This window comes from Pseudochaenichthys georgianus, chromosome 7, assembly GCF_902827115.2.
Source record: "Pseudochaenichthys georgianus chromosome 7, fPseGeo1.2, whole genome shotgun sequence".
Classification (NCBI taxonomy): Eukaryota; Metazoa; Chordata; class Actinopteri; order Perciformes; family Channichthyidae; genus Pseudochaenichthys; species Pseudochaenichthys georgianus.
Genome location: NC_047509.1, coordinates 24,031,457 through 24,056,291, shown reverse-complemented (window position 1 = coordinate 24,056,291; position 24,835 = coordinate 24,031,457).

Genomic DNA, 24,835 nt, shown 5'->3' with positions numbered 1-24,835 from the left:
AAGGGCTTGCAGTAAATCCTTTGTAATTATCTACTGGCAAACAAGGAGAGAGCTTTTAATGAGCTGAGGACCAGGATGCTGAAACAGCCTCTGTTCTACAGTTGAACGGACACATTCTCAGTTTTCACAATCAGTATTATCACTCACCCAAGAGAAATATGCAATATCTATTGCAATCATAGCAGTATATTAGTGAGGATGAAAGGGGCAAAGGTTTATTAATTTGTTAAACATTAGAGTGAGGAAAACAACGTGCGTTTACACAGATATTCATTTAAGATAATCAAGTCTTGAAGCTTTTACCTTAGTCCCATGCTGGTATTTTAGTTATAACAAGCAGCATAAGACGGTTGCATATTTTGCAGTTTGAAATAATGTTGCACAATAAATTATTGGTCTTACAAGATGCAGAAGAGGTACTTTACTATGGCTATGGCTCAGTAAAAAGTTGCTTAGTCCTTGTGATTTAATTGTCTTCAAATTGCCTGTGTGTATGCAGACAGACTCGCAAAGAACGCAGTGTATCAAAGGTTTCAGACTTCAAGGTCTTTCTACTGTCACTGGCTTTCCCATATTTAACAATTTCAGATTAAATCAATGTTAATCTTCTGCTGACCAAAAGGGACTTCACTCTTATTCAAATAAGCCAATCCAATTTGATAAGGAGACAGACTATGTTGATAAGCGTGGCGAGCAAATCGGCATGAGATACTCTCTTGGAGATTGTCTATTTTCTCCTCATCTTTAAATGCTTTAAGGACTTAAATCGCACTGGATAGTAAGTTTAGTGGAGTTTCATCAGTGCTAAGGACAAGGGGTTTGAGGAGGGCGTGTGGAATACTCAAATAACTTGACTATTGAAAGAGCCACAAGAGCAAAAGTTTAGTATAATCTCACCTCCCAAGTCTATCTGTAAGACTGAGAAAAATGAATGCGCCATATAATCCACCTCAGGGGAAAATGTTTCACTATGTTCCAAAAATGTATAGAAATCAATATTTAATCTGCACCAAATATTGGACAATGCACAAAAAAGCCTGAGATCATAAAAGCTGGACTGTCAATGGAATGACTAATCTTTTAGAATTGATTAGAAATAAACGTTGTGCTTGGAAAAGCATCACTGTTGCATTAAGTGGACTTTGGAATGCCTCGTCTTGTATTCACAGTTAGATCTCTCGAAACCCAGCAACCTCTGCATGAAGTATGACAATACATTTATCCCTGACAGTCGCCGGATTCAGCGCTGTCAATTGCTGATGAATAAGCATTTGCAGTGGATAATAAATACATGTTTGTGGCTAGAACAAAGCATCACAGCCACAGAAACCTAGACTTGTTGACTTGCTGAAGGTGACCTCAGCATTAGACAGAACAATACGTTTGCATGACACCTCGGCTGCTGTGGGTATGATCAAAATGGTAATTCATACCTGCGCAGTGCAATGTCTTGTCTGCCTGAGATGGGTTTCTATATATGTGTGTGTGTGTGTGTGTGTGTGTGTGTGTGTGTGTGTGTGTGTGTGTGTGTGTGTGTGTGTGTGTGTGTGTGTGTGTGTGTGTGTGTGTGTGTGTGTGTGTGTGTGTGTGTGTGTGTGTGTGTGTGTGTGTGTGTGTGTGTGTGTGTGTGTGTGTGTGTGTGTGTGTGTGTGTGTGTGTGTGTGTGTGTGTACAGTTCACAGTGTGAGGGATATGTCTTATGCTTGTTCTAAAAGGCTTTGCTCTAGTGAGTGCAGGGCTTACAGGTGTACTGCCTCCTACACACACACACACACACACACACACACACACACACACACACACACACACACACACACACACACACACACACACACACGCACATTATACATTTCAGGAGTCATCTCACCTTTCTACTTTGCATGCCACTTAGCCTCTCCCTGCCTCAAGGGTAAATATGTTTTCACATTCTAATCAGAGTGTACAGTATTTTCAATCGAAGCTTCTAACCAGAAACTTCTGAAGCATGTGATCACATTGCTGTACATATAATTAAGTGCATTACCTATTTTTGAGGAAAAACAATGGGAAAATATTTGATAAAAGCTAGAATAAACATGTATTGTGCCGAGGGGCTTGGAAACACACAGTTAAAAATACAAAGCTTGAGCATTTTGGACACATGGAGCTGCTTTTGTTTCAATTCCCTATATGGCTCTTTCAGTCCTTCATACACACTTTGATGACCGCTTAAAGAACTTGCTGGACAGGACAATACTGCATACAATATCCCAGGTCTGAGCACATGGAAGCTTGGCCTCCAACTGGGACACCTGGTAATCCACCTGCCACAAATGTGTCACACACCTCTTGGACTCGGTAACAGAGTGGACACATGATCCCAGAGCAAGGTGCTGGCGCCACCCTGCAGGGGCTTCCATCTTGGACAACAGCTACATCTGTTCCTCCGGATTTGTCCCAGAAAGGAATAGCAGAACCACACAATGGCACAAGGTAGTTACAACGTCAGCATAAACAAGATTATGTTCCCATGCTGTCACAGATTGGTCTTAATTTTCCTGTGGTTATTAAAACATGCGGGTATATTTGGAAACATATCTTATCTTATCTTAAATATATTGTCATAATAACTCCATCGTTCCCAATTTCTTTTGGATAGAGTTTATGAGAATAAAAAAGAATGTGTTGGCAACATTTCCAGGCCTGCCTCTTAAAGAAAAGGGCCCAGTGAGGGACAGACAGACGGCCTCACAGTTGGTCACAGCATCCTCATGCCAAGGTTAGGAAAGGTCAAAGTCACCACATGCTTCTTAACCAGAGCCATATCATTGATGTACCTCCATTTGATGCATAAACAAAAAGGAAGCCAGACATTTGTTATTCACACCCAATATCAATGTTATGTCTGTGACTTCAGCAATGTTAATGTAGCTGTTACAAATCATTAAGGAAATAATGGCTTAGGATATAAAAAAGACTGCCATGGACATGCATGACTTTCTGTGGAAGCTCAGTATTAAGACAAATTCACAAGGACCCAAAACGTTAATACTTGAAACAGTGTAGGAGACGTACTCCAAGCAAAGCTTTGTGGTGATGAACACTTAAGCCCCCAACAGACTTACAGTGTGTCGTTTATAGACCACGGATTAATATTTCATGCATAATAGGGCTCTTAAATTACAGAGTCACTGTAATGTGCATTAAGAAAAACAGCAATAAATGAGAACATTTTGTGATAAAGTCAACATGATCACACACATACATTAGTATGCAGCTATTGCTTCTGCGTTGTTGAAATATTCAAATGTATTTTCACATTTATCATTTTATTAGAACGATGGTTTATGACAAATGCTGAGATCTTTATGAGATGTGCAGCAGCTCCACAAACTGTTGTGATACTGTTCCACATAATATTAAAATGAAAGAGAGACGTATCTGTTCGTGTCTGTTTTCTTCATGGGTTCTGAGTTTCTGTTCAAATGTATACAATTATTATTCATAATTTGTAATTTTGTGTGTTTTGTTTGGGCCTATCTAGAGAGACGTTGCAAAACAGCTTTACTCCCTGTAATCTATTGACAAATATGTGTCTTTTAAAAGACCTATGTGTTCATGCATGTATTTAATTCATTCATGTATGATTTGTATGGAGTAGGACATTTTTCCCAAAGCTGTACCAATCCTGCTTTATCTTGAATCACTGAGTCATTGTGGAAGCAATGCCCTGCTGAAAATGGTACTGTTGGTTTGAAAATGTCAACTAACAAACTGTTTTTTGTATTGCTTAAATCACTATGCAGTGCCTTTCACTCAAAAAGCAAGAAGCATAATCGAGGTATTTATGAACTTGTTTTCTCAACAATCAGTCATGTAATAGCAACTCAAACCTCACAAACTTAAAATGAAAAAGCTGCATGATGGTGTTTCCCCCCCAAAATCTTTCAGCTGATGCATAATAATTTGGAAGCAGAGAAGGACGGGGAAGTGATTTGGGTGTGTGAGTCACTAGAGTAGTCGTCAAACTGCGAGCATGCAAACAACGGTCAGCACATATAGATCCCACTCAGGAGAAGAGCCGTCCCCCAGGCTACAACATGCAGTCAAAGGTGGAGCCCTCATTGAGGAACATTATAATGATGTTTGTCACTGCCAATGATTCTGCTTGAGTAGAGTACAAGAGGGGCACGAGTGGCTTTGAGCTCAATGGAGCAGAAGAATGGCTGAGTGAGGTGGTGGTGGAGATGGGGTGGGGGGGGGGGGGGGGGTTGATTAGATAGGTTGGTACACTGAGGCGGCAAATGCTGACTGTGGAGTCATTGAGTGGTGAGAGAAGGTGTGTATTACGCGGTATGACATCTCTGCTGATGGCCTCATTTTATGAACATCAGCTAATCATTTAATGGCACGTAATTGAACAGATGCTGTTTGTGATTGTATAGTGCATTTGCGGACACTGTGGGGATGTTGTGGCATACTGGTTGTTACTGGCATGGATTGGTGCTCTTCCTGTCTAGCTGTGGGAAATGTCAGATGCATCCCATTATGCGTCACATTCAGCTGCAGCAACAAAGTAGCAATAGGTCAGGCTACCACACAGACACAAAAGAGCTCTACTTTGATGTGGTGTTTATCCCAATAACCTCACTTTTTGACCCCATTCAGTCCCATCAACTGTCAGCTAACCCAGACCTTGGGATGGATAGCCCCAAGGCATCGATGTGGGTCAGTGGCCTGACCTTACAACATCATAGCGTGATGGCCTGACACACTGTAAATACTTTGAACACATAGTAGAGTTTACATTTAAACAACACTTCTGTAAGCTAAAACACACCAATAATCTCCTTAAAGCAGAAGAGAGCAGCAGGATCCCTCAGAACTCTATGCCGTTTAAAGAAAACCGAGAAAAGAAAGCAAAAAGGTGGCATTTCAATGAGTCTACTGCAGTAGCCGGACACACCATATTTCAAAGGAGAAACATTGGATACTGGATTTAATGTTTTCACTCAGTGTGAAAAGGCAGAATAATTTGTTGCATATGATTGTGGTGTTGGTGAGAACACAGCGATTGGAGGGCTATTGTGTTCTGAAGAGGCTGCACCTGGCTACTTCAATTGGCCAGTTCTGAGGGTAGACACCCGGTGAAGGAAAGCTGGATCAATCCCTGCATGATTAAAACACAGGAGGCTGTGGAGGTGCTCCCTTGAGAGGTTAGTGAGTGGGATCTGTTCATGTGTGTGTCGTGTAGTTCTTGTTTTATATAACCCCGCAATGCAGGAGTTCATCTTCATCATCACACCTTACCAGCTGTTTTGTTGTCATTCTGGTTTACTTATTTTCTCAACACCTCCATTAGTTTCAAAATGGAAAGCTGTTGGACACATGTTGTTTTGCTGCTCAGCAGAGATTGACCAGCATTTCTCTTGAAAATGACTTCGCAGCAGTGCAATTCAGCCGCCATTTTCCGTCTGTTCCTCTGCGCAGTTAAAATCTGTGAAGCATGGCTAATGCAACATTTGATTGTCATTTACATTTGTTCTTCCACCAGCAATAATTGTGGGTGTTAAGATTGAGTAAATTAGGTGCTGCTTACTTGTTAGGTGGAATGATTTATTCCAGGGTTTTTCCCTTTGTCTGTCTCCACCATCAGCCTAATCAAGAATAATTTAGCAGAACAATCCTTATGGGTAAACGTTAGAAACAGTGAATGGGTTTTATTGTGTTCAATTGTAGATAAAGGCTTTTGCTTATTTTCGACAGACTGGGATCAAAGAGAAATGTATTTCACTCATCTTGACCAGAATGCTTCTCACACTAAAGTGCAATGTGAGACTGGAGGCGGCACAAACGTATTCTACTTTCATGTTTTGTTTGAGTGTTTCCTCGTCATCTTTCTGAGAAATACATCCTTTTAATGTGCCCCATCACATGAAATTAGTCACATTTAAAAAATAAAAACTACAGCTACAGTATCAGCACTTTGTTTGACGAACAGGGATAAAATGAAACGTTTATTTTTTAAATTGTAGATATTAACTAAATGTACTATTACACACAGTAGGTGTTTAAATTACATATAGAATGAATTCTAACAAATGTAAGTGGAGAAGATTAGGAAGATTATAGAATGATCTCACATTGTGCAAGTATGTAGTGATAATTGCTAGTTCGTTAGATAGGTGGATAATTTTAACAAGTGTTTTAATGACGTGCGTTGTATTTTGCTAAACATTTATTACCTTTGTTGCACATGCTGTATTTTTTTTAATTTACATTGCAATATTAATTTATTCTTTATCGAGGAAAATGTAGGTATAAATACGTTTGAAACAAAATAAACATGCATGATTTTCATATTTCCTTTGATTAGGAAATAGCCTTTTAATTACAAAGCAGAAATCTGTACTAAATGAATTGTCCCAATTTCTTCTTTCAAGAATAAAAGATATTGAGGTATTTTTAACAGAAAGTTTCCCATAACGTCTTCAACACGTTGATTGGTGGATTGACTTGGCCTCTGCTATGGATTTTAAGGTCAAATCCCTCTAAAGCTTTATTTAGAAAATAAATACAAAACAGCGTGAGCCTTTTACAAGATACCCAATCATAAACTCTTACAGCCAGTTACAGCCAAACGCTTAATGGTGTCCGTGCAATCAGAAGAACTAATGATACATGTGTGTGACTGACAAGTATTGAGTTATTATTTATGAGAAGAAATAAGGAGTAAACAATATATGTATGTGAAGACGTGGACGGGTGGCGCAGTGGTCTGTGCATCCGATCATCAGATCAAGGGGAGTGCTGGGGAACTCCAGTTCGAAACCCGCTCCCGCCCCCACTGCGTCAGGCCGTTGTGTCCTTGGGCACTTCACCCGGATTTGCTCCTGTGGGTAATGTCCACAGTACATGTATGATACCAATGTATACTTGTAAAAGCGCCTCAATGACCTCGAGGTGTGAATATGGACGGTGTGGCGCAGTGCAATGATCATCAGATCAAGGTGTGAAACCCGCCGCTGCTGCGTCTGTAAAGCCGGTGTGTCCTTGGGCAAGACACTTCACCTGAACTTTCTCCTGTGGGTATTGTCCACAGTTTCTGACCATTGCATGTATAAAATATGTGTAATGTGTGTGTATATGTAAAGCGCTTTGAGTAATTGATAAAGTGCTATAATAAATGTAAGGAATTATTATTATTAAGACTTCAGTATAAGACATGGATAGTGTTAGGCATCTCAAAATGCCTCAAATGAGCAAAGTAATAATAATAATAGTAATATTTTCCGTTAAACCAGCAGCAGCATCCGTTAAACCAGCAATCAACATCAGCAGCACTTAACGAGGTAAATGCCTATTGGCCAATCCAAAACACTGACCTCCACATACCACTTCCTTCCCACTGAACATAAATAACTAATTTAGAATAGCAACATATATGAAGTGGTGCCTTCATACTGTACCTTGCGTGTTTGTTTTTAATTGTACTTTTCTTATGAGCAAGACTTAATTTAGAATAAATAAAAAAACATAAATAAAAAAACAAAGGCAAGATACATTCTTAAAATGTAGTTACTTCCTGTAATAAAAACAGAACATATCCTCTTAAATTGACTCTGAATATGTTTTTCTCAGAGCTGCTGGGACAGATGGTCCGACAGGGAAAAGATTGCAGGTCAGGACAAAAAGGAAAGTTCTGACAAAAAGAAAACGGGAAGAAGGAAAATGTCAGAAACGCACCCATTGTCAATAATACGCTCAGCAGTGATATTTCCAACAGGGATTGGAATTGCTAAATCGTTCCAACATAGAGGGGATACCAATTCGCCACAACTTCCAAAAGTCATCTCGGCCTGTCAGAGTTTGGACTTGTCAAAGTCACAACTACCGAGGAGCCACACAGTCCTGCTCGTAATAACTGAGAGCTGATGCTCAGACAGACCCATCTACTGGGCTTGAATGCTGTTTTGTTTTTTCAAACTACTCATAAACTATCAAACTAATCTCATTGTTACTTGGTCAGTACATTACATCAAGACACGTTTCTTTTCAATTGTGGCACATATTCGTTTTTTAACATACATTTTTTCAATTCTAACTGTTAATATCAAAAAGTTAGAAGTAAAAGACGGGCATTATATAAAGGATGGGGGGGGGGGCATGTAGCTCAGTCAATGGGGACTTGGGAACCAGAGGGTGCTATTCCAGTATTAGTCTTTTATAAAAGTTGGCAGCTGTAGATGTAGCAGCAGCATGGTAATTTTCTGTGAAAGGTTTCCAACAATTTGTATTTGATGTTGAGTAAGGTTGTATTATTGCCACACAAAAAGAAAAAGGTTCAGTTTAGTTTGCATTGACATAAAGGTGCATTCAGTTCACAAGTGTGGATAATGGAAGTTCTAGCCACAATATCTGAGGATATTTCTAAAACTTTGAGTGCGTCAGCTTAATGCTAAAATTATTTTTGAATCTGACACCATACAGTTGATGTTACCCTTAAATCTATACATTCACTTGCACTGTATAACTATACTATATAATACAGATCCTTCTAATAGGATCCACAAGAGCCTGCTTCACTCTCACTTCAGTGTACTCTAAGCCCCGGCAGTGTTGGGGAAAGTCTTGAGATGTGTGTCAGGTTTCTGACGTGTTGCTTTGATACTGATAGACCCTCATGGGTGGCACCGGAGGAGAACACTACAAACCAGAACAAACAAACCGGCAAAAGCATCGCAAATGTCAGAAGTGACCTAATGAGGACAATGAGAGTATGTGTCTTACAACTGAAATGCTGAATGCTGTCCGTGTTCTTGAGACATGTTTTGAAATGTCCTCCCGACCTTAGTTATTTTGAGGTTAAGGAAACACAGTGCATTGACAGAATCCTGCCTCAGATCTTGATGTTACATCAAGCCCAACTTGACCATGACGGATCATTGGAGCTCAGTTCTTTGAGGTGCAGTCTAGACCTGCTTCAGTGCAAAGTGAATAAACATTTGTATGGACGATGACTATTTTAAAAAGGTGTTTCTCAGAGCTCCTGTATGCTGGTATGACATAGGATTCCTTTTAGTAAAAACTGTCAAAGCAACACACAAATCTACAGAGTCAGTCGTTCTTTGTCTGGGGAAAACTCCAGTTAGTTTTGAGCGAACATCTGTCCTGTTCAATTCTAGCATCTGAGGAATGTCTTCATGTTCACATGTTTAAACTATCCAAGATAATTGGAAAACATTTTGCAAGTAAGATTTCACTATTCTTGGGTGAAATCTCCGTCTGCATAATTCACATCTTCTGTTATACAACAACAGAAAATAAATGCATCTCGCTAGTGCTCATAAAGGTAGTTGGTTATCATTTTTTTTCTATAATTGTACACAAGGGTTGATAATCCTGCACCACACTGTGATGGAGCACATAAAAGTTATACAATCAATACTAGTGACTGGATATTAGTTCCATTTCTTATTACAATATTTGAGATAGTGACAAAATATTATAGTCTCTGAACAGCTTTCAAATGGTTTCTCAGAAGATTGAAATGTTAAACTGCGTAAGAGAAACAGCGCATGAATCCAACAACAAGCCTTTTATTAATATTTATAGAGTAATAATGATCCTCAGCAAAAATGAGAAGGGACATAGTCATACACTAACAGAAGCAATTGTTCAGCGGAAAGAGAGACTTCTCCCACGCAGGCGCCACACTATCATCACGAATCACTCACAGGAGGCAGAGGAGGTCTACATTTGACTTCTTATATGTTTAAGCAGAGTTTTAATTTAAAGAGCATTCCCGACAGAACAAGCAATGCAAATCAGGTGGCAATGGACAGAAATGATCCATTAAAAATAACTTGAACACCAGCAAAGCTCTTGTTTTTGCTCCACTGGTTTAACTTTTCATGTTATAGCTGTGATGAAAAGGTGTTGAATGTGTTGAATGTGTCCCAGGCTAACTTAGGAACTAACCCAGTGTTAGTTCCTTAAAAAAATAATGTTTTGAGAGAATGTGGAGTTTATTGCAATTATGTATAATAACATTATTTTCAAGACAAATGTTTTCACTTTTATAAACTGTACAGAAAATGGTGTTTTAACTGATGTTCACAGACAAAAAGGTACATAATATAATACATACAAATATAATTAAATACTCTATTCGTCATCAGGAGTTATATTTGTTGAGGGTCATATACTTAAATAAAGAGTATGACATGTCTTTGTGCTGCATCTCTTTAAAAAAGTAGCCTGGATCTTTTATCAAAGCACAATAAATCTTTAATGCTTATGTTCTGAAATATGTCTGGACACTTAAAATAAAAAATAAGTAAGATGGGGCTGGATCTTGCAGTAATAAAGGAATAAAACATCCAGCCGTTACCATTTCCTTTCAAACTTCTAGTCTTGAGCGTTTTTGAGCTTCTGAGTTGAGTGGATTTAGCCAGGCGGGGCAGCACATGACGACAATGCACTGAGTTTTGAGTTAAAGCTTGATAAGGCAGGGTTTCATGTGGGGTAACAGGAGGGAGGTGGAGGAGCAGGAGGGGTAACGTTATGCCGTCAGGAGGGGGAACAAATCGGGAAGGACAGGAGATATGAAACACAACCAAAACATAATCCGTTTGTCAGGATGCTTGTAACTTCCCCTAAAATGTATACTTTATATAACTACTTGTAAATACAGCAACACCCATTCTCGGTATTGACAATTACTAAGAGATTTTTCTCTCAATCTTTATGTTAATAATGAAACACTCACAAGAGCTGCAACATACACATTAATGCTGCTAATTATAACATTCTCACTTTATTGAAAATGTGCCTGCACGTGTTCACATTCCTGATTAAGCACCCAACTGAATCTCACTTTTATCCAAATCTACCATCAGGAAAACTAAGCCCACATGAGACCACTTCATTGGATTGAAGTGGTGATGTCAGTTTTGGTTTCAAAGGGAGGATGTCTTGACTTTGTGTAGGGCAAATTGATGTCAAGAATGCTGGAAGGGGGTGGGGCGGGGGGAAGTGGTGGAGGGGTCTCCTGATGCATGCTAAAGTGCCAGTGAGTGGACTGGCATCTATTATTTATCTCCCCTACCCACCATTAAGCCTGTAATGAGCTGGTTTAATTCACTGGGCAAACAGGATTACAGCAGTCATGTATCAATAAATGTTAATTATCCTGGCTCCTGGTCGCGTCTCGGGGTGTCCCAACACTGCAGTCCTGGCCTGATTGCTCCAGCATGGAATCCAATATGTTCGATGTCAATGCCGTGAGTGCGGTGTGTGTTGTTGGGGTTACAATCAGGGCTACCTTCCGTAGTCTTGGGTTTGCAAGACCTCTATCGATAAAGGAAAGCTGGATCATCTGGATTCTTTATCAATAACGTTACTGATCTAGGCCTGGATCAGTGCTGAATCATTACTTTATTGAGCTGAACTTTGTAACATTATCAGGAATTGTTGCAGCCCATGAACCATGAACCCAGGAATCACTGGTGTAATGATGTGTATGTATATATATATATATATTGTTTTTCTAATTTCAGTATATTATTTTTCTGACAGTGAAATTGAGAAATCAAACATAAACTGCTAATCAAGATTGCCTAAAGATCTGCATCTTTTACCGTATGATGTTATACTTCATATTACAACATGGGGAATTATAATACTCTACAATTCTACTTTTGGTAATACTTCACACCTTTATCAGAGGTGTTCAGTTTATGTATGATTTAATCTTCGAACTCAACTACCTATACTGTGTCACTTTTAAAATTGCTGAATAAGTAGCTTTAAGCAACTCCACCAATATAGGCTAAACAGCTGCTATCTGAGGCCTCATATTAAAGCAGACAGATAGCCACATAAGACTGATAGCTATCTTTCCATCTACTGTAACTCTTGACAAAAAAGCCAATAACTGGATTTTACAAAATGTGGAACTATACTCCTTTAAATTGTATTTTGTTTCTCACTGAGAACACAGCCATCTTAAATTGATCAAGTAAACAAGCACACTATTGTTCATTTCTTTCTCCTTCATGAAACAGCACAGAGACAAAACAATAACCTCATGTGTGGAGAACAATAAATCTAACTCTGAGCATCCAGTGAGAGGACTCAGCTCCTGAGTCAGTCAAGATTTACAGCTCGGCCCCCACAGATCACATGCCTCAGATTTATTCAGCTACATGTAATTTAGTTTAAAAAGAACACTGTCTTCTGCCATCTTTCTCACTTTTTGGGTAAAGACTGCGTGTATCAAGGCGTCACTTCTGAAACAGAATGTGATACATCTGCGCCCACCTCGCCTCTGTCAGGTTGAATCAGTGAGGGAGGTTGTAAAGGAAAGAAGAAACAATGTTTGGGATTAAGAATATACTTTAGGCATTACCTTTTCGACTGTATTGCCAGTGAGCCACACACACACCACAACAAAGCACGGCACTTTAATCTCGCTTTCTCTCTCTCACACACCACAACAAAGCAACACACACACACACACACCACACACACACAGTTTTCTTAAGACATGCTTTGGTTCAGCTGGTCTATCTGCCCTGCTGCATTTATTCCAGTTCAAGTGCAGTTCAGTCCTCTTATCCCCTCAGCCCTCCCTGGCTGAGTCCAGTGAGAGACTCATGACTTGATTAATGTGTAACAGAGGTGTTTGAAGGGAGAAAAAGAAGGAGGAAAAGCCACACACATGGTATAAGGAGAAATAATTGATGAGGGTAAATGAACAGGTAGATAGTTCAGGTGAAAAATGTCCCTCTGTATATTTTAGCACTATCAGCTATAGGAATTCTAGTTTATTTAGCCATCTGAAATTGTTGACAAATATTTGTGTAGTTGAGTTGTGATCGGCAGTCAGCTTTCAGGCTACTACTTACCACTATCACTACTACTTCAACAACTCTTGTTGTGCTGCATTAATTTTGATATTCAAACAGTGTTATAGTTGTGCAATGCTACATCAATGGATTACTATTTTAAGGTATGGTTGGTGCTAGGCAATAAAAACACTTAAGATTCATAAAGATGTGAGCATGAATTGCTGGTCTGTGACGTGAGGTTAACTCAGGTCAGAAAGGCTGCATACCCATACATAAAAGCACACTCACTACTCTTGATTTCTGCATTTGGAAGTAAATCGAGGAGGTACTATGAAATAATAATATATAGATTCCTATATGGATAAGGGCTTGTTTTGAAATGATCTCTGCCGTTGATGAAAGTTAAAAGCTTTGCCTTCTTGCATCTTTCCATCTGATTATTACACTGAAGTCTACCTCCATTACTTCAGTAAATAACAAATCAAACTTCATCGGATCAGTATGCCATTTTCCAACCAACAATGAGGTAAAACAACCTCACAAACATGACATCAAATCAAATGTGCCATTATCCTTGATGTCATTTAAACCAGCAGCCGCTATATAAAAAGGGAACCATTTTGGCAGCATCTCCAGTACAGATACGCTTTTAATGGAGGACATTACCTCTGGAGGATAATGACATAAAATATTTTTGGGACAAGACAAAGTAAACAGCATGCCGGTATAATGGGAGGACAGGAGTTAGAAGTAATTTGAGTGGCCACCTGTGGGTGTTCACACTGCCTTGTCACTGTTGTTGCATTGTGTGTTTTTGTGTGTGTGTTTTAGGACAGAGAGAAAGGGACAGGGGGAGACAACATGTGCCCCTCTAGCCTTTGTAATTATCTGCCAATTTTCCCTCCGTCAGTTGCCTTTATCATCCCTTTCAGATCTCACCTAGGGGTCGGAGACTGTCACTCTGTGGCACCCCCCATCTCTCAATGTTTGCCGGATGAAATGTAGAAGTCCTCGCATTGACCTCTGCCTGCCAGCTTCCCTCTCCGCTCATTTGTTTCCTCGTAACAGGAGACATTGGGAGATAAGGATAATTATCAATCAGCAATCTCAGCAGCTATTTATGCAGCCACTGAAGAGGAGGCAGAGCATGGGTGTTACTTTTCAGACACCAACTCAAGATGGCATGACAGATTGTCTTTTCCCCTGGTCTCCTCATTTTATTGTCGGAAATCTGGCCATTAGGAATAGACAGAATAATAGTTTATTTTTCCATTAAGAAAATAATGATAGCTATTTTAATAAAAGTGTACCCACTGTGATAATCTTAGCTTGTCAATTTATAACAATCTTAAATGTTTATTTTGGCAAAAACTTGACATTTTGCTGTTAAACTGATGTCGGTAGCCTTACAATCATACAGCACTTTCACCCCAGCACTCTCTTAGAAAAAAAAAGATGCCCCATCTGATGTGACAGTTGGACAAGCAAAACAAAGCATATAAAAGCAAGAATTAAGAGCATAACAACTGGGTTCAACACAGCTTTTTCTTCCCATCACGCAACTTAAGAATTTAGGGTCATACATGAGGAGGCAAATCCACTATAAGCCCTAATTGTCTGGAGTCCCATATTAAAAAAAAAGTAACACCAGCTCACAAAACATTTCTGTCAGCCAAAGGGGACAAGGCATAATTAGAAAATATGTTCAAGCTGAGGAAAACATGATTGAGCTACGATGCCTCTCGAGGTTTTCAGCTTCACTTGTTTTTCAAGACAAATTCGGGGGAACAATGTATTTTAAAATGCACTTAATTTCAGGGTAGCTTATCTGGCTTATCTAGTTTTTTGTCTTGACAAGAAACACGCCAAGGTTTACTACCCTTGAGGATTAATCTTTGCTTAAAGTGAGACAGAGTGGTTTTTGACATGCCAATTAGGTCAGCCTTCGCTGCATGGTCAACCAAATGGGCCCCAACTGCCCCTATAAGAACAGACTGAGTCCTGTTTTGGCTGAGAAGAAAGCCCAATGTCATAGCTTGTTGCTTTGCTGTTTTTATTTTAGATGTCAAAAGGCAGTGATTCATGTCATACATTAACCAATGGCCTTATACTGTAGGTATGGATTATAGGCATTACTGTATACACGGTATGGGGCGGAAAATAATAAATAACCCATTAGAAGTTTTCATTTATGCTTATATGTTTGATAACAAATATATTTTTAGGAGTGATTCTTAATTTAAATATGCAGTATTGACAGCGAAATATGCGAATAAAGTACCAAAGTTTCAGTAGACTGTTTATTTTCCCACTTGGTCAATCTGCAAAATCTTCTAACTTTCTTATCCAAGTAGAGTGCTTGAGGTTTCAGTGAATGGCATTATTAAAGGGTCCGCTATCTTTCAGGTGGAAATGCCTGCCTCGGCACTGAGAAAGCCAGCAGGGGCTTTGACAGTTTGGATTACAACAGGTAGGTGTAGTCAATGCAGAGAAGTGTGATTACAACCAATGTGAGAGCCTCATCCACCTACTGCATGTCAAGTCAGAGTGGCAATAAACTTCAGACACTGATTTCAGTTTTTTTCATAGAGTGCTTACATGAGTTTGTGGAATGAAAGAAGCTTCACGACTTCCAGTATTGGTATTTTTCAATTTGTACACAGATGGAGGAGCTTTTTAATAAAGTCCCTTGAGACTCAAATGCCTTTTTTTCAAATAACTAAGTCAATTAAGTGACATCTTTCCAATATATTTAAGTAAGTGTTTGCTTTTTGTTCTGTAGAAGGCTTTCAACTTTTTGTGTGCCTATAAATGCTGATATTAGTCACTTCTACTTAAGTCAGAAAAGCTTTGTTTTTAACTATAAACCTAATTGTTGCGAGTCCACTAACAGTAAGCTGTAACCTGTCGTACGGCTATGAAGATTGCTGTTGCCTCCACATTGTGTCATCACCACCTGTTTTTACATCTGGAAGCCCAGTTCCCCATAGAAGAGCTGTCGTACATTATCTCGTCTATAGTTAGCACGGCTATTATCAACTGGTGTTGACATTCCCTTCTCTCATTACACCGTTATCGCAACCTTGCAACCTTTGAATTAATTAGTTGCTGCAAGTCAATTAGCTTCCTGTGCAAATGCACCGTGCCTGTCAAAACACTCTTCAAACCAAAGCGCTCCAAAGAGTATCTAATAATTACTTGGGGGTTGATTTGGAAACTTACATTTGTTGTGAATTGTCGGTTTACCTCAGTGTGCGTGGGGCTCGCAAAGTAACTGATAAGCTTTAACTCTTGCAAGCCTTTTATAAAGATGTCCACATAAGAATCAAATACTGTTTAGTGATTTTAAAACCAAATGGGTTAGAAATCATTATGTTCAGTCTATCTTTGCTAGCCGTTTTAAAGCAGGATGATTATAAAATATGGTCTCCTGTTTGGATATGCTCACATGGAATTAGAGAAAGCCTGTGCTGCACAGAGTCTCACTCAGAGGACTCCTCAGGTGTCCAGCTGTGTCCTCAGGCACTCTTATTAAGCGCACAGCAATTACCCAATTTCTCTGCTGCTAATAAAACATTCAGGAGTTTCAAAGGTTTTTCTTAGCAGACCAAGCTTTATACTGCATGTGTACAGGTTTCCAGTGAGAAGTGATATTATTTATAAACATAACTGTGTCAAGGACACGTTTCCTTTCTGGTTAACATTTCTTTTTTTGCACTGTTTTCCATACCGTAAGTAGATGTAATAACACGCTGCAACTGGGGCACTTGTGAATTTTGGCATCATGAGGGGACTTCTGTGCAAAATCCTCTGGTCCTTGGGAGTTGAGAGAATATTGACCTTGTAAGTAATAAGTGGTCACTTGTCTTTGTAGTTTTAAAAAGCAAATTGCTTAGAAGCCTGTAGTGGGGGGAAGAAAGCAGGGACAAACTGAAAAGAAAAGGATAAACCCACATGGAAGTGAAACTCCAATAATAAAGTCCAAAACAGAATACAGCTCTTTTAGGGCCCTGATGGCTGCTTTGGGTTTCAGGTCATGCTTGCAATGAATTTTTCTGGCTGTTACAGTCACTGAGAACATGCCTCAACTGCCAGGAGCTGGGAGAGAAATGGAGCCGTTAGACGTACAACAGCATAAAACAACTATTTATATCACCACTGGTTTCACGACTGGATTTATGACGCATCACTAAGCCACCAGGGTGGGAGGAGGGGGTCAGGAGGACGGGACTGAACTGACCGCCCAGGGGCAAGGCAGAGGACCAGGAAGGGGTCTCGGGCGGACGGCCCGGGGGTAAGGCAGAGTCCAAAAAGGGGGATTCGGGCGGACGGCCCGGGGGCAAGGCAGAGGGCCAGGAAGGGGTCTCGGGCGGACGGCCCGGGGGTAAGGCGGAGTCCAAAAAGGGGGACTCGGGCGGACGGCCCGGGGGCAAGACAGAGTCCAAGGTGGGGACCATGGAGGGGCGAAGGCAGCGGCAGGAAGAGTCAGGGGGCCGGGCCCGAGGGCGAGGCCCGCTGCACTCAGGGGGCCGGGCTCGAGGGCGAAGACCAGACAGCTCCGCAGGCCGGGCAGGAAGGCGCTGACGGGACAGGGCCGGAGGCCGGGCATGATCCGGTGTCGGAGCTGGTGGGACAGGCCTCGGCAGGATCCCCCACGGAAGAGGACCAGGACACGGGATTGGCAGGACCCCCGGCAGGAGAGCAGTCGGCGGGGCCTCCAACAGCACAGGACAAAGGGTTGGCAGGACCCCCGGCAGGAGAGCAGACGGCGGGACCCCCAACGGGACAGGACAAAGGGCCGGCAGGACCCCCGGCAGGAGAACAGTCGGCGGGGCCTCCAACGGCACAGGACAAAGGGTTGGCAGGACCCCCGGCAGGAGAGTAGTCGGCGGGGCCTCCAACGGCACAGGACTAAGAGTTAGCAGGACCCCCGGCAGGAGAGCAGTCGGCGGGACCACCAACGAGACAGGACAAGGAGGTGGCAGGCCCCCCGGCAGGAGAGTAGGCGGCGGGACCTCCAACGGGACAGGACACAGGGTTGGCAGGACCCCCGGCAGGAGAGCAGTCTGCGGGACCTCCAACGGCACAGGACACGGGGTTGGCAGGACCCCCGGCAGAAGAGTAGTCTGCGGGACCTCCAACGGCACAGGACATGGGGTTGGCAGGACCCCCGGCAGAAGAGTAGTCTGCGGGACCTCCAACGGCACAGGACCTGGGGTTGGCAGGACCCCCGGCAGAAGAGTAGTCTGCGGGACCTCCAACAGCACTTCAGTAGGGACTTTAGATGGGCCTAGAGAAGGGACTAGGAAAGTGACCTGAGGAGGGACTAGGGAAAGGACTAGAGAAGGGACTACAGGCTCAAGGGCGTATGGCACTCTCAACTCTTTCCAGGACATGCCCGGGCCCTGCCTGCCAGTAGCTTTGCCGATATCTGTGTTGATAGGTAATAGATTAAGAGCGGTGAATGATCTTAGATACAGGAAGCACTCAAACGTTTGTGTGAGTTTATCTAATTTAGCAGTGATTCCATGTCAGCCACAGCTTGTTACAAAAAACATGACTGATAGTGTGTTTAACGAACTTAAACTAGCTTTATTAAATGTCAGGTCTTTGGCAGGAAAAACATTTTTAATCAATGATTTTATCACTGAGCACAATCTTGATTTTATGTTTTTAACAGAAACTTGGATTGAACAAAATAACAGTGCAGCTGTTCTTATCAAATCAACCCCTCCCAACTTTAGTTTTATGAGTCAGGAAAGAATGCATAAGAAAGGGGGTGGAGTTGCTATTTTGTTCAATGATTCCATTCAATGCAGGAAGACATCGTATGGAAACTTTGATTCTTTTGAATATGTGGCCCTTCAGCTGAAATGCTCCTCTCGAGCTCTGTTCCTAAATATCTATAGGCCACCCAAATACTGTGCAAGCTTTTTTGATGACTTTACTGAACTGCTGTCTATAGTGTGTATTGACTTTGACCGTCTAGTCATTGTTGGTGATTTTAACATCCATGTTGACAACCCCCAGGACAGAGGGGCTAAAGAACTGTTTTGTGTTCTTGATAGCTATGGACTGACTCAGCATGTGACGGAGCCCACGCACAATAAGGGGCACACTCTGGACTTAATTATCTCAAAGGGTCTGAATATCTCTAAGGTTGTGGTGACTGATGTTGCACTGTCTGACCATTCCTGTGTTTTCTTTGAGAGCTCTATTTCTGTTCACACAAGTGTTCAAAAAGAGGTAACCACAAAGCGATATTTAACTGAAAATACTAGGGAAATGTTTACTCAGAATTTTTCTTCCACACTTGCCCCTGCTAACATCTCAGTAGATGAGCTAGTAGATCATTTTAATTCAAAAATTAAAAATGTTATAGATGCCATTGCTCCAATTAAGGTAAAGGAAGTGACTGGGAAGAAAATATCTCCATGGAGAAAGGCCATGACCGTTAAAACAGAAAAAAGAGAATGTCGAAAAGCTGAACGCAGGTGGCGAAAAACAAATCTCCAGGTTCACTTTGAAATTTATAAAGAGAGACTTGGCCTTTATAATTTGGAATTGAAAAACGCACGACAATCATTCTTCTCTGACATCATTACCAAAAACAAAAACAACGCACGTGCCTTGTTTGCTACCGTCGACAGACTAACTAACCCCCCAGTGTCAGTAGCCTCTGAATTTCTAACCACCAGGGCGTGCAATGATATTGCCTCCTTTTTCACTGACAAAATTCAGAAAATCAGACAAGCAGTCAGTGCCTCTGCATCAGGAACAGCAAATGTGCTGTCTCTGTGTCCACTTAACATCAATTCAGACATCATGACACAATTCCATCAGATTAATGATAAAAACCTAGAGGACATTATACAACTTCTGAAGTCCTCCTCCTGCTGCCTTGATATTATTCCAACAGGATTTTTCAAAGATGTTTTGCCTTGCATGGCCTCAGAACTACTTCATATAGTAAACAAATCTCTTCACTCAGGTATTTTTCCACAGGCCCTGAAAACTGCAGTCATTAAACCGCTCTTAAAAAAGAATAATCTAGATGCTTCAGTAATGAACAATTACAGGCCCATATCAAACCTGCCATTTCTAGGTAAGATCATTGAAAAAGTTGTTTTTCAACAGTTGAGTAATTTCTTGCATTTAAATGGTTGTTTCGATGTGTTCCAGTCAGGCTTTCGTCCAAACCACAGCACTGAGACTGCTCTTGTAAAGGTCTTTAACGACATCCACTTAAACACAGACAGTGGCAGAACTTCAGTGTTAGTATTATTAGATCTCAGTGCTGCGTTTGACACTGTTGACCACAGCATATTACTAGACCGACTGGAAAACTGGGTGGGACTTTCGGAAACAGTTCTAAATTGGTTTAAATCCTACTTAAAGGATAGAAACAACTTTGTTTCTATAGGTAAATACACATCCGAGTTGACAAATATGACATGTGGGGTTCCTCAAGGCTCCATCTTGGGGCCTCTTCTCTTTAACATCTACATGCTACCACTGGCTCAGATAATGAAGAACAACAAAATAAGTTACCATAGCTATGCAGATGACACACAAATTTACGTAACAATTTCACCAGGAGACTATGCTCCAATTCAAACACTGAGTAAGTGCATTGAACAAATCAATGACTGGATGTGTCAGAACTTTCTCCAATTACACAAAGATAAAACTGAGGTAATGGTCTTTGGAGCCAAGGCAGAACGTTTAAAAGTTAGCGCTGAGCTTCAGTCTGCAATGTTCAAACCAACAGATAAAGCCAGGAATCTAGGTGTAGTCATGGACTCTGACCTGAGTTTCAACAGTCACATTAAAACAGTTACTAAATCAGCCTACTATCACCTAAAGAATATATCTAGGATTAAAAGACTAATGTCACAGCAGGATTTGGAAAAACTTGTCCATGCCTTTATCTTCAGTAGACTCGACTACTGCAATGGTGTCTTCACAGGTCTCACTAAAAAATCTATTAGAAAGCTGCAGCTGATTCAGAACGCCGCTGCTCGAGTCCTCACTAACACTAAGAAAGTGGACCACATCACTCCTGTTCTGAAGTCTTTACACTGGCTTCCTGTGTGTCAAAGAATAGATTTCAAAATATTGATGCTGGTTTATAAAGCACTGAATGGTTTAGGCCCAAAATACATTACTGACCTCCTGCTAAACTATCAACCATCCAGATCTCTCAGGTCTTCAGGGACTGGTCAGCTTTCTGTCCCCAGAGTCAGAACTAAACATGGTAAAGCAGCGTTCAGTTATTATGCTCCAAATATCTGGAACAAACTCCCAGAAACCTGCAGGTCCGCTGCAACTCTTACTACTTTTAAATCCAGGCTGAAGACTTTTCTTTTTTTTGTCGCTGCTTTTAATTGAACTTTTCACATCTTAAACTGCACTGTAACTTTTATCCATGTACTTTTTCTAAACGTAATTAAACTCCATGACATTTATGAGAGGGACTGCTCGAAAGCAGAGATATTTGGAATATCTGGCATCGACGGATGAAAAATAGTGTTTTGGTAACACGGAGTGTTTTGGTAACACTTTAAAGACTTTGTTATGGAAGCAAAGCAGGGGAGGGGGTGTGTACAGCCTCCTGAGGGTCCGATTGTGGATGTCATGCGAGCAAAATATGGTGAAGAAAGTCTGTCTAAATTAAATCATATTTTAGACTGCACTGTAACTTTTATCCATGTATTTTTCCTTAATGTTTAGTTTATTTTATTAGCACTGTAACTTTTATCCATGTACTTTTTCATATTTTAGACTGCACTGTAACTTTTATCCATGTATTTTTCCTTAATGTTTATTTTATTAGCTTTTCTTTTTTAATGCTTAATGTCTTTCATTTCTTTTTTGTAAAGCACTTTGAATTACCCTGCGTCGAAAAGTGTTATATAAATAAACTTGCCTTGCCTTGCCTTGCCTTGCCTGCTAAACTATGAACCATCCAGATCTCTCAGGTCTTCAGGGACTGGTCAGCTTTCTGTCCCCAGAGTCAGAACTAAACATGGTAAAGCAGCATTCAGTTATTATGCTCCAAATATCTGGAACAAACTCCCAGAAACCTGCAGGTCCGCTCTAACTCTGACTACTTTTAAATCCAGGCTGAAGACTTTTCTTTTTGTCGCTGCTTTTATTTGAACTATTCATATCTTAAACTGCACTGTAACTTGTATCCATGTACTTTTTCTTGTAATGTTTAATTGAACTATTTATATTTTAGACTGCACTGTAACTTTTATCCATGTATTTTTTTTCTTAATGTTTATTTGATTAGCTTTTCTTTTTTAATGCTTAATGTCTTTCATTTTTTTCTTTTTTGTAAAGCACTTTGAATTGCCTTGCGTTGAAAAGTGCTCTATAAATAAACTTGCCTTGCCTTACAGAGGGGACTAGAGAAGGGACCAGAGGAGGAACTAGAGAACGAAACTCGAGAGGAGACTCGAGAGGGGAACTAGAGAGGGGACTTGAGGAGGGACTAGAGGAGAGACTAGAGGAGGGACTAGAGGAGGGACTAGAGAAGGGAACTTGAGAGGGGACTCGAGAGGCGAACTAGAGAGGGGACTCGAGGAGGGACTAAAGGAGGGACTAAAGGAGGGAACTCGAGAGGGAACTCGAGAGGGAACTCGAGATGGGACTGTGGCAGCTGGGGCCACATCTGGGTCTGGCACCAAGGCTGCTGGGACCGGGACTGGGGCCGGAATTGAAGCCAGAATCCTGGCTGAAAGGTCCGGGTCTGGAGCCGGAAACATGACTGTAAAGTCCGGTTCCGGAGCAGGGACCGTGGCTGCTGGGACCGGCACTGGAGCCGGAACCATGGCTGCTGGGCAGGGAACCGGAACACGGATCCATGGCTGTGTGGGGTGGTACTGGAGCACGGTACCATGGCTATGTGGGATGGTACTGGGGCACGGAACCATGGCTGCTGGGGCCAGAACTGGGTCCGTAACCATGGCTGCTGGGGGCTGAACTGGTTCTGGAACCCTGGCTCTTTGGGCTCGTGCTGCCAACCTGGCCTTGCGACCCCTTCCTTTAGGAGCCGTTTGGAGGCTCCGTGGACCTCCAAAGGCCAGACGAGTACCAGCGAATGGCTCCTGGACAGTAGCAAACACTGGGTGAGAAGCAGGGGCTGACGCCAGACGGACCACACCAATGCGTGTGGTGTCAAAACAGGAGTTGGGAGACCTGGGTCTGTCAGGATCGGGAAAACAAATTGTGAGGTAATCCAAAAGCCTGGCAGGTAAGAATTTCACCAAACTTTGATTCCTCAGTGTAAGGTGGACTGCTTCTGCCAGAGCAGCATCTCGCTGCTGAACCCTGACCGCTCCTATCCATTGATAAGAGCAGGTAGCCAAAGAAAACGTAAAATCCAATAATTCCTGCTCAAAAGGATCTGCTGGGCCCATATTTAAGGTCGGGTTGTAATGTTACGGTGTGTGAAGCAGGTAGGACCCAAATGCAGATTAACGTACAAATAATTCCTTTATTTCAAGGCTATGCTGACAAATACAGAACAGTCAACACTCACCGAGGACAAGCCAATACACAACACAACCCGACAAAGAGAGACAGAAAACCCAGAACTTAAATACACCCAGGACTAATCACATAAACACGAGACAGGTGAGGAGGGAGGAGAAAACACATAGGTACCAGGTGAACACAATTGGGTAATCAGAGAGGGAAACCGACAGAAAGCAACCAGGCAGGAAACTGGGGTGAACACTTTACAAAATAAAATAGGAAACCCAAAGATAGAAAAGGACAAGAAAAATACCAACACAGACAAATCCTAACAATTTCTGCTTGATTTGATTAGATTTATTTTGAATGTGTAAAACAATAATACATCCTGGAGGGGGCCTGGGAGTACGCTTATCCGGTCTACATGTGTTTTGTAGACTTGGAGAAGGCGTATGACCGAGTTCCCAGGGAGTTACTGTGGGAGTATGGGGTGAGGGGGTCTCTACTCAGGGCCATCCAATCTCTGTACTCCCAAAGCGAGAGCTGTGTCCAGGTCCTCCGCAGTAAATCGGACCCATTTCCGGTGAGGGTTGGCCTCCGCCAGGGCTGCGCTTTGTCACCAATCCTGTTTGTAATATACATGGATCGGGTTTCGAGGCGTAGTCGTGGGGGAGGGGGTCTGCAGTTCGGTGGACTAAGGATTGCACCACTGCTTTTTACAGATGATGTGGTTCTAAAACCCCTGACACACCAAGCAGTCACCAGAGGACTCGCCGACGCCGACGTCGGCTGTTGCGTCGCGGTGTTCTCCTGCGTCTTGGCCATGTGTCGCACGGGACAACACATCCTCACTCCCAGGTCGGCCTATGTTGACGTTATGTCAAGTCCCCTGCCGCTTTTTCCAACGCAAGGGGGGGGGCCTTAGCGTCCATTTTCAACGCAAGGGGGGGGGCCTTAGCGTCCATTTTCAACGCAAGGGGGGGGGCCTTAGCGTCCATTTTCAGCTTTCCGGGATGTCCATGTGCTTCTATGGACGCTCATGGAAGCACGCGATTCGTTTGTGTCGACTGCCCTTAAAGGCAATGTGAGCATCCATTCTCATTGGATAGCGGAGAATTGTACACCCGGAAGTAAATATTCCCCTTACTGACGATTGATTTTACAGTGATATCTGCACTACTCATCGACTAAAAAACACCAGATTATCCTTGTTAATTACACAACATTGATTGGTTTAAATTGTGTGCAATGCTTTTGTATTTTTTCCCTTCGATTCGGAGAAACAAATCTTTTTTCGGAGTAAAGGATGGCAGAAGACACTACACTACCCAGAATCCCCAGCTATCATTTCTCCCTGCAGAAAAAGAAAACATGGCCGAACTTCGTTTTATTCTGGGTGTAAAATGCCTATTTTAAAGTTAGTTTGGCCATTAAAATGCGTTTTGATGTCATTTGATGCGAGAAATATGAGTTGTTATTTCAGATTATGTGTGCAGTGGATGTACATGATCTTTAGT